This window comes from Patella vulgata, chromosome 4 (assembly GCF_932274485.2).
Source record: "Patella vulgata chromosome 4, xgPatVulg1.2, whole genome shotgun sequence".
NCBI classification, from domain to species: Eukaryota; Metazoa; Mollusca; class Gastropoda; family Patellidae; genus Patella; species Patella vulgata.
Window position 1 is genome coordinate 13,687,744 of NC_065882.2, and position 9,992 is coordinate 13,697,735.

The 9,992-nt window shown below is 36.5% G+C and overlaps 1 long non-coding RNA gene across 1 annotated transcript; it reads left to right on the forward strand.

Moving 5' to 3' along the window:
• The first annotated feature begins 208 nt into the window (after window positions 1-208).
• Window positions 209-8,278, forward strand: LOC126819582 (uncharacterized). Its single transcript, XR_007679683.1, has 4 exons — window positions 209-309; window positions 3,538-3,626; window positions 5,468-5,597; window positions 8,069-8,278. It is a non-coding gene; the product is annotated as an uncharacterized LOC126819582 (long non-coding RNA).
• The last annotated feature ends 1,714 nt before the right edge of the window (window positions 8,279-9,992 follow it).

Genomic DNA, 9,992 nt, shown 5'->3' on the forward strand with positions numbered 1-9,992 from the left:
CTCCAGACTACTGAGCCAGCGTCTTGCCCACTTAGCCACTGTGACTCCACATTTGTAAACAAAAACACAGTATTGTGTAGATAACTATAACAAATAGTTGGGTTGGGTTCTGTTCTGTAGTTCAAAAGGTTAACATTTTTTCACACTAGTATTGTGATCATCATTTTTATTTTTTATGTTTAGATCAGGGAATTTTTGTTGAAAGAAGTGAAGTCTTCAGAAGTTGAAACTTTAGATCAAGTTGAAATAGAAAGTAACTATATAAACTTGTTAGTTGAAAAAGATGAAGAAATAACCGAATTGGGAGAGGTAATATTGTTGATCAAATAAAAAAATGAAATGAAATGTGGTTTAACGTCTACTGTTCTGCTCCGACTGGGCTAATCAAAATGGGCAAACGCCATACAGTTTGTTGTGAAGGAAATTTTGCCTGGACAGTGGTGCTATGGTCTATTTTTGTATTGAATTCCAACTGCCAAGGAGTCTTTTACATGCATGTCAATGTGTGCACAGAACCTTGGGTTTTTTTTTGTCCTATCCGAATAGGAGCCACAGTGGCTAGGTGGTTAAGACGCTGGCTCGCTAGCCTGGAGATCGGGTGTTCGATCCCTGCATTGGTCGAGAAAGTTCATCCAGATTTTCTGACATGGTTTCCCCTTGTCAGTGGTGCAGAACGGAGGGCCTGACAAGGACAGCTGTCTAGCCTTTCGGATGATCCGAAAAACCAAGGTTCTGTGTATATATTGGAATGCACGTAAAAGATTCCCTGGCAGTTGGAATTCGATATAAGAGTAGACGATAGTGCCGCTGCCCGGGCAAAATTTCCCTCATAGCACACTGTATGGCGGATGCCCGTCTTCACTAGCCCAGTATAGGACCCGAATAGTAGGACATTAAACCCCATTTCATTTTTTCATTACACTTCCTATCCGGATAACTAGATATCTGTCCATGTCAGGGCCTCCGTCCTGCACCACTGACAAGGGAAAACCACACCAATTTGATTGGTTGATGCTTTGGGACACGATAACTTTAGTTCTAATTAAGTGAGAGTGATGAAACTTGGTGTATATTTTCATTACATCATAACCTTGACTAAGTTCGATAATGAGCATTTTCTGCTTATGGTAAGCAGAGATAAGCAATTTGATTGGTTGATGCTTTGGGACACGATAACTTTAGTTCTGATTAAGTGAGATTGATGAAACTTGGTGTATAGTTTCAATAATTCATTACCTTGACTGAGTTCGATAATGAGCATTTTCTGCTCAGGGTAAGCAGAACGAAAAGCAGTTTGATTGGCCGAGACTTTGGAACACAATACCTCTCCTTCTAATTGAGCTAGAGCGTTCAAACTTGGTGAAGGTGTTTATTAGGCGAATGCCTTGATGGAGTTCGAAGATGAGCTTTTTCTGCTTAGGGTAAGCAGAGATAAGCAATCTGATTGGTTGATGCTTTGGGGGCCAATAACTTTGGTTTTAATTAAGTGAGAGTGATGAAACCCCAAGTATAGATTCATTGTATCATTACCTTGACTAAGTTTGATGATGAGAATTTTCTGCTTAGATTAAGGATTGATAAGCAATTTGATTGGTCAAGACTTTGGAACATAATAGCTCTGCTTTTAATTGAGGTTGAATATTTAAACTTGATGTAGATGTTCGTCTTGACGGAGTTCAATAATTAACATTTCGAGCTAGAGCTAAACAGTGCTCAGCAATTTCATTGGTCAATGCTTTGGGACAAGATAACTTTGATTCTATCTGATAGAGAGTGATGTAACTTAGTGTATAGTTGATAATCAGTTTGATTGCTTGATACTAGTGCTCCTACGGTTAGGACTTTTTGTTATTCGACTAGCCGTAGCTATTAACCGTTTAGTAACCGTTTAAGCGTATGGCATCAATTTTAAACATAAAACAGAGCTTGTCAGGAGGTGCGAGTCATTACTCGTGCACACGCTATACTCGCCTAAAAGGCATTACACGCGCAAAAATTTCAGGAATTTTTTCATAGACATGTGCAATTCTTTAATGAAAATTTAAACTATCTAAGGCCGTAGTTATTTGTTTACCTGGTTAACTTGGTTCATTTGAAACATTTTTTAATTCAATATATATCTACGATAATATACAAAACAATACTCTGTTTCCCTTCGTACGTGACAGATGGCGATAATATTACGATTACACAATGTTACTAAGAATAGAATAAAGTAAATTGGAAGGCATATATTGATTGGACAATAAAGAAATAATTCCTCGCTTGCAAGTAGAATTTTTATGATTGGTTAATTTAATTAAAAACCAAAGTAGAATTCTTGCGAGAAATTACGAAATATGAAACGTGTTGAATATCGTAACAAATCTAGTATAATGTCATTTTCTAGCCTTTATGATTATATTTTGAATGGTGGTTATGTTTTTAAGTAAATGATAAACAAGGTAGAATATAGTTAGAAATGCCGAGAAGTATTTGGATTGGATTAACAATAAATAGCTACCGTCAGAACAAGGTCCGTTGACTTTGCCGTATGACTACGACGAGTGCAATTAATAGTATTATTTTTTAGCAGTCAACATTGTAGGAAGACTGTTACATCCTAAGATTTTCAAACTTCAAATACAAAATGACAATGGGCAAGTTTTGTTAAAAAGAGGAATATAATCGGACACAACTCCATGTAATGGGGGACATCTCCGAATTCGAACCGTTTAACCGTCCAGTTCTAACCGTTTACGACTGTTCGACTAGTCGTAGGAGCACTACTTGATACTTTTGAAAAAAATAAATGTTTGGTTAATTAATATGTGTCATCTATTTATTTTGGGATTTCGGCGGGGGACATCAGCCTCACTGTTGGCTTGTTAGCAATGCAGATGATGATCTTTATCATAAAAATTACAAATAGTGCAACATGTCACAATGTTCTGGTAAAAATATTCACCAAAACCAAAAAAAATTCAACTTTCTTTTTCAACTCTCAAAGTTTGAACAAAAGGTCAACAAAAATTGCCATGCAAAATATGAGAAAGGGGAAAAAGAAAGAATTGGTCGTACATGATTAAATCAGGAAACACAGTTTTAATCCAATTAGTACAACAATGATTAAACATACATTATGCAAGAGCTAAATCTGCCTATTACAGGTCTTTCTTTAGGCCTGAAATGTTATCTAAATTATTAATTAGACATTAATTAACTTATCCAGACCATAACCAATTATCGATGGCATCAGACACTTGAGATTTTAATTAGATTAGAATGGTTTGCCATTTAAAAATTTAATTAAAAAAAACGAAATTGTGGAAAGGGAGGCTAAGTCTCGAATATACCAGTGCCCTGGTTATCACAATGCACACATCTTGTCAAAACTACAAACAGTGATAACTTGGCTCAGAATGAAGTAATTTGAATGAAATTTTCAATATTTTCGTTTTACATTATCTATTTTTGAACTATTATAGCAAGAATGATCAGCTCTTTATCTAAATCTTACCGAATGTATCTTTAAACATTTTGTTATTTAACTTTCAGGACCTTGCTAGGGATTCATTTCAACATTTAAGTTCTTCTTTGAAAGATTTAGGTAAAGGTTCTGTAACTAAATCTAAATACATAGCAAGGTTTGTTCTTATTTACTGATTTTTATGCATCCACATTTAATACACCCACATTCTCCTGTCTCTTCATCATTTCTAGCTAGGGGGATCACGGTGGCTAAGTGGGTAAGGCGCTGGCTGACTAGCCTGGAGGTCGGGTGTTCGATCCCTGCATTGGCCGAGTAAGTTCATCCAGATTTTCCGGCGTGGTTCTCCCTTGTCAGTGATGCAGGACGGAGGGGCTGACAAGGACAGCTGTCTAGTCGTTCGGATGGGACGAAAAACCGAGGTGCCGTGTACACATTGGCGTGCACGTTAAAGATCCCTTGACAGTTGGAATTCGATATAAGAGTAGGCCGTAGTGCCGCTGTCCGGGCAAAATTTCCCTCATAGCACACTGTATGGCGTATGCCCGTCTTCATTAGCCCAGTTCGGAGCAAAACAGTAGGACGTTAAACCCCATTTCATTTCATTTTCATTTCATTTCTAGCTAGAGAAACCTCTTAGATGATTGAATTACACGAATTTTTATCATTAATTTAAAACTCCTTTCTTGCCATTATCTTACCTTTTCAACATTGATTCTATCTGATTAAAATACAGATTATATTCCGTTTCGTTTTTTATGCTTTCGATGGCCTACACTACATTAAAGATGGGTTCCCAGAAAAGTATTTATCGGGTGGTTATTTCCAATAAAATTATGGTAATTTTGGTATATATGGAAAGTAGAGATATCCAATCTTACTAGAAAAATACTGGATTCCCCGAAAACCACTCATGGGGCGTATACAGGACAAAAATGTAAGGGTCCCTCTTATCGACAGCCCGACGATTAGGAATTTCTGCACACGTGATGTCAAGGTCACATGCGAACATTGAACACTTGATGTACAAGTTGATAAACTTTGTGAAGAGTTAGACGTACAACACTTTCTGAGATAAAAATGACGGAAAAAGACGCGGGTAGTGGATAATCCGAGAATTTAATTAGGATTCGATATTTGTAATAAATAGTAAGCGATTAAAGACAACATCGTCTTATGTATGCAATGAATTGTCCTCTGACTCCCAAGACGTGACGTAAACATGACCTGGTTTGATGGCAATTTTTATAGCAGGACATTCCTTTGCAATTACAATGTTTGAGAAGGATTTGAAGCAAAATTATGACAAATTAATTAGTTTGAATTTGTTTTTAGTCCATATATACCAATTAATCACCCAGTTTGTACGCGGGAACCCATCTTTAAGATCTGACCAGTTGTAGTGGAAGGTCGCGACAGGTGTTATACGAGCGGCTTTTAACTTTATGACATCAGACATTGATTAATCAATTCAGCGTTGACATTTCTAGTCGTTTACCCAAAGTTCCGTGCACCTCACGCCAAAAAGTCGCCGTAACAGACTGTTTCATTAGCTAATCCCTCACATCATCATAAATTTGGTTATATAACAACTCTTCCAGATCCTAGTGTAGTAAAGACAAGTAAAACGAAATTGTGAACTATAAAAACGAGAAAAAATAGGATCTGTGTTTTAAGCAGATTGATATTGGTTGTATCTGTATCTGGGCTTGTTTTATATACCGAATTGCACCTTTCTATAGAGAGGGAGGGGGGGGGGTGGATGGCCAAATGGTTAGTACATGTTTGCTGTATCATAAGGTTTGTCATTGATTCCCCGGTTGTACTGACAAAGACCCCTACATGCAAGCGAATTGTTGAAATAAAATTGAACCATGTGTTAGTGCCGAAATAACCTATCTCTCTCTCTCCTCTCTCTCTCTCTTCACCTTTCTCTCTCTCTTCACCTTTCTATTTGTATACTTCATGGTCTTCATCATATATATTTTTATATTATAGGTCATTGCTAAAAGGAACATCTAAATTAATGGCAGGTTCTATTGTTCGAGGTAAGGAGTATTTGTCTGTAATTGATAATGGTACAGACAATACTCCAACTAAGCTTACTGATACAGAAAAGGTTAAAAAGGTAAGTACTAATGTAATTTTTCCATAAAATTCAAAACACTAATTTAGATGTCATTTTCCTAGTACTATCTTATTTACCCTGTCTCCATATTGGAGAGAGAGAGAGAGAGAAATTGGGTTTAACGTCCACTCGACACAAGCTAGGTCATTTCGGGACTAACATATGGTTTAATTTTATTTCAATAATTCGCTTGTGCATAGGGGTCTTAAGCAGTGGGAGGAAACCGGGGGACCCGGAGAAAACCCACGAGGTTGGACAGACGACCCTACTCCTTGTCACGTACAACCGGGGATTCGAAACCAAGCCAGTCGACTCAATGACAGACTTCATGATACAGTGCGCGCACGCTAACCATTCAGCCATCCAACCCCCCTCTCCATATTGGGGAAAGCAGAATTTTGAACCCGTGTGTCAGTGTATTATAATAAGGATGGCACTATAAACGAATTTACACTATAAAGTTAACATTTTTGATTTATTGTAACATTGAGAGTATACGTTTGAATATATCACGGTTACATCCTAATTATGGCTGAGTTTGAATTTCGTGAAAATCGGTCCAAAACTGCTGGACATAGGCAGCCTCTCGTATGCAAATAGTGTAAATATATGGTATATCAAGGTTGTGGACCCTCTAGGAGTCACAATGTTGATCTGATTTTGATGAAACTTGAAATATATCTTTATAACCCAAAGATCTTGGTTCCTGCCAGTATTCGTGCATATTGGATTGTAACTTCCTGAATTATGGCCCTTGATTTTACGAAAAATCGCTTTTTGTTTAGCTTGTTCTCTATCCATCTCTTGCAAAATGTTGGCGTATCCTGCCTGGTTTAGACCTCCAACTAGTGTATTACACAACTAATAATTTCTATAAATCTGGGGCGGTATTTATAAAAATTCTAAGAGTTGGAACCAACTCTTAACTGTCAAAAATTACTCCTAACTTTGTAGATTTTCGTAAGACCTATTTATAAAACATTTTACTTTAAGAATTACTCCTAACTATGACACATATTTAGGAGTCCTCCTGTAGCACTCCTAACTTGTTAAAAGTACTCTTATCTTGGTTAACATGGCCGTCCGTGTACGCCGCCTAAGAGAGTTTAAAACAAGAAGAGATTTCTTAGTGGAGTACAACAATGACGAGTTGATAAGGAGATATCGAATGGACATGGGTGGGATTCTTTTTGTGACAGATTTAGTTCGGCATCTACTTACGAGTCCTACTTAACGAAATTTCTCAATCGACGCTGAGATGAAGATCGCCATTACGCTTCGTTTCCTAGCTACTGGTAAAATGCAACTCTGTAGTGGTGACGATTTCGGCGTCAGTCAACCTACAGTGAGTAGAGTGATTGCATGACATCAACACTGAGCTATAAATAACTTCAGGGAATCCCCGGATTTCCCATGGTTACATCACTAAAAGTTTGGTTAGGACCCAAGTCTTACATTTAGTTAAAAGTAACTCTAAGACCCTTTATAAATATTCTTAAAGAGTAACTTTTAACTAAATGTTGTTTTAGGAAGTCTTAGTGTAAAAGTTATGAAAACTCTAAGAATTTTTATAAATACGGCCCCAGTCCTCTAACGGGTATCCTGGAGAGGAGTCAACAAAGTCCCAACCTGTTCTCCAATCCATTTTCAAATGAAATTAAATATTGTTTACAAAAAAAAACACAAAAAAACTAGTGTATTGGTTCACTTGCCTGATTATCAAAACACTAAACCACCTGAAGAAATGCATTTTACAGGAGTGTTTATTAAATTCTTTCAGTTCTCACTATCATAGTTAAAAACTAGATAATGTAAAGGGAATTTGCTGAAAATTTCAGTCAAATTGATACACTCTGAACCGAGAATTTAGTGATTGAAATTTGGGCCTGGGCTCGATCATCATTACTAAAGTCGGTACGATAAAACACATAGTCTTGATTATCCATTTCTTGATATAATCATGAATGAGCGTTGGGCAGCAGATAGTATCCTAATCCAGTAAATTGAGAGTCGATTATGGTCTGGATAAGTTAATTAATGTCTGATTAATAATTTAGATAACATTTCAGGTCTAAAGAGAGAGAGAGAGAGAATTGGGGTTTAACAGATAAATCTGTTCTTAATGTTGCATTTCATGTTGAATTGGTTGGCGTGTGCACATTGTATCATAAGGTCTGTCATTGAGTCAACTGGCGTGATTTTGATTCCTCGGTTGTACATGACAAGGAGTAGGGTTGCATGTCCAACCTCATGGGTTTTCTCCGCGTCCTCCGGTTTCCTAAAGACACCTACGTGCAAGCGAATTATTGGTTTGAAATTGAGCCATAGGGTAGTCCCACAATGACCTGGCTTGTGTCAAGTGGACGTTAAATCCCATTTCTCTCTCTATATATTCTATCGACCATGCAGTGAAGGTGTCGAGGAGCTAGCACCTACTAAAATTGAGTTTTATGGCTACTATTTATTTGCAGGAAAGAAATACTACAATGTCTTTCATGCGTATATATGAGACTATAGGTGATGCCATAGTTTCTTTGATTGAAACAGATGATCCACCGATAGTTGTCTCAACACCCAAGTTATCCCTCATAGTTGGACGTATATCGGGTGCTATAAGTAATTTTACACAGGAAGTTGGAACTTCTGGAGTTTTCATGTTTCCAGACATAGTTCAACATAATGACAGTTCAACAGAAGATATTCCTGTTTCATATCAGGTATTCAGTTTTGTATTAAAATTAATTATCTATTTTGAAATAATATACATGGATGCTAAGACTGAAAGAAACCTGTGATTGTGGGAAGTAATGTGTAAAATTGATTTTTATAACGACTGTACATACCGAAAAAATCTGAAAAGGACCGAAAAAAACCTTTTTTGATACTAATTATCCAAAAAAATCTGAAAAACCCTAAAAACCCAAATGTCCCTAAATACCGAAAAAACACACTAATGACCGCAAAAACCCTAGGCCACAAATACAAATTGTTAGGTGGGTCATGGGTTAGGTTAGGCAATACATAAAAATTATGGAAACTCTAAGTCACGTATGACAATGGGGGACACTCTGGGTGGGTAATGGGTCACGCTAAGCCACACATAGATACAGTGGGACACTCTAGGTTGCAGGTCATGGATCACAATAGGTCCCGTATAAGAATGGTGGGGCACTGTAGTTAGGTCATAGGTCAGACTACTCCACTTATAAAAATTGTGGTGCACTCTTTGTGGGTCATGGGTTAGGGTTTTTTCAGGTGGCAATTACCATAATCATAGATTATAATAAAGTCATTCTCTCTATCCCTCAACCCAGATGTTGCCACTTCGACCTCAACTGTCTCTCGTAACAAATTTCTACATGATGTTTCCTCTCTCAAATCTTCATGATGTCTACCCTAGAACACACATTCTATAAATTATATACTCTCAGATTCACAGCCATTTATTATTCTATTGGCTAATTATGATGTAATTAATCATGTGATTGGTCACTCATGCTAAATATGAAATGGTAACTTTCCTATCACGTGCTTTAATTTAGACATAGAATCTATCCTTGAACTTCAACCCCTTTTCCTGTCATGCTCACATTATTTCATAAACAATTTAATTTGCATTTTTAAATAAACTCATACCATAGCTAATATTTTAACAATGGAGAATGATAATCAAGGCCATAATATTATTATACATATGTGTTCTTTAGAACAAATCCCGCCATCCATATTACTACAGCCATAGAAAGTATAAAAAATGAAACGAAATATAGATCTGTGTTTTAATCAGACTGGGATGAAGTCTATCAAAATCAATAACCACTTATAATATTATAATTCATTTCAGAGTAATTTCCCATTTGCTGCTCAACTTCCATTCATAATTTAATCATGAAATGGATGATCAAGACTGTTTTTTATTGCCTTTACATTATCTAGTTTTTAACTTTTATAGTGAGAACTGCCAGCTCTTTATCTTATCTCCCATAATGTATCTTTAAGATTGGTGAATATAAAGAGAATCCGTTCGTATGGAGTTCAACGGCTAAAGATATTGATGTACCAGTAGTTAGTTTATTATTCAAGAATTCCAAAGGTTCAGAGATGAAGTTTGAAAATTTGTCCGAACCTTTTGATGTAAATGTATATACTGCTAGTAAGTGAATTTGATTGAAAATATCATATTAACATTACTTCTACACGATTTTGAAACAGAATCGTTAGCATGTGCATGCTGTATATCATAAGGTCTGTCATGGAATCAACTGACGTGGTTTCGATTCCTCCCACTGCTAAATACTAGACCCCTACTCGCAAGTTAATTATTGAAATAAAATAGAACCATATATGTTAGTCCTGAAATGACCTAGTTTGGGTCATGGAGTTAAAACTATATTT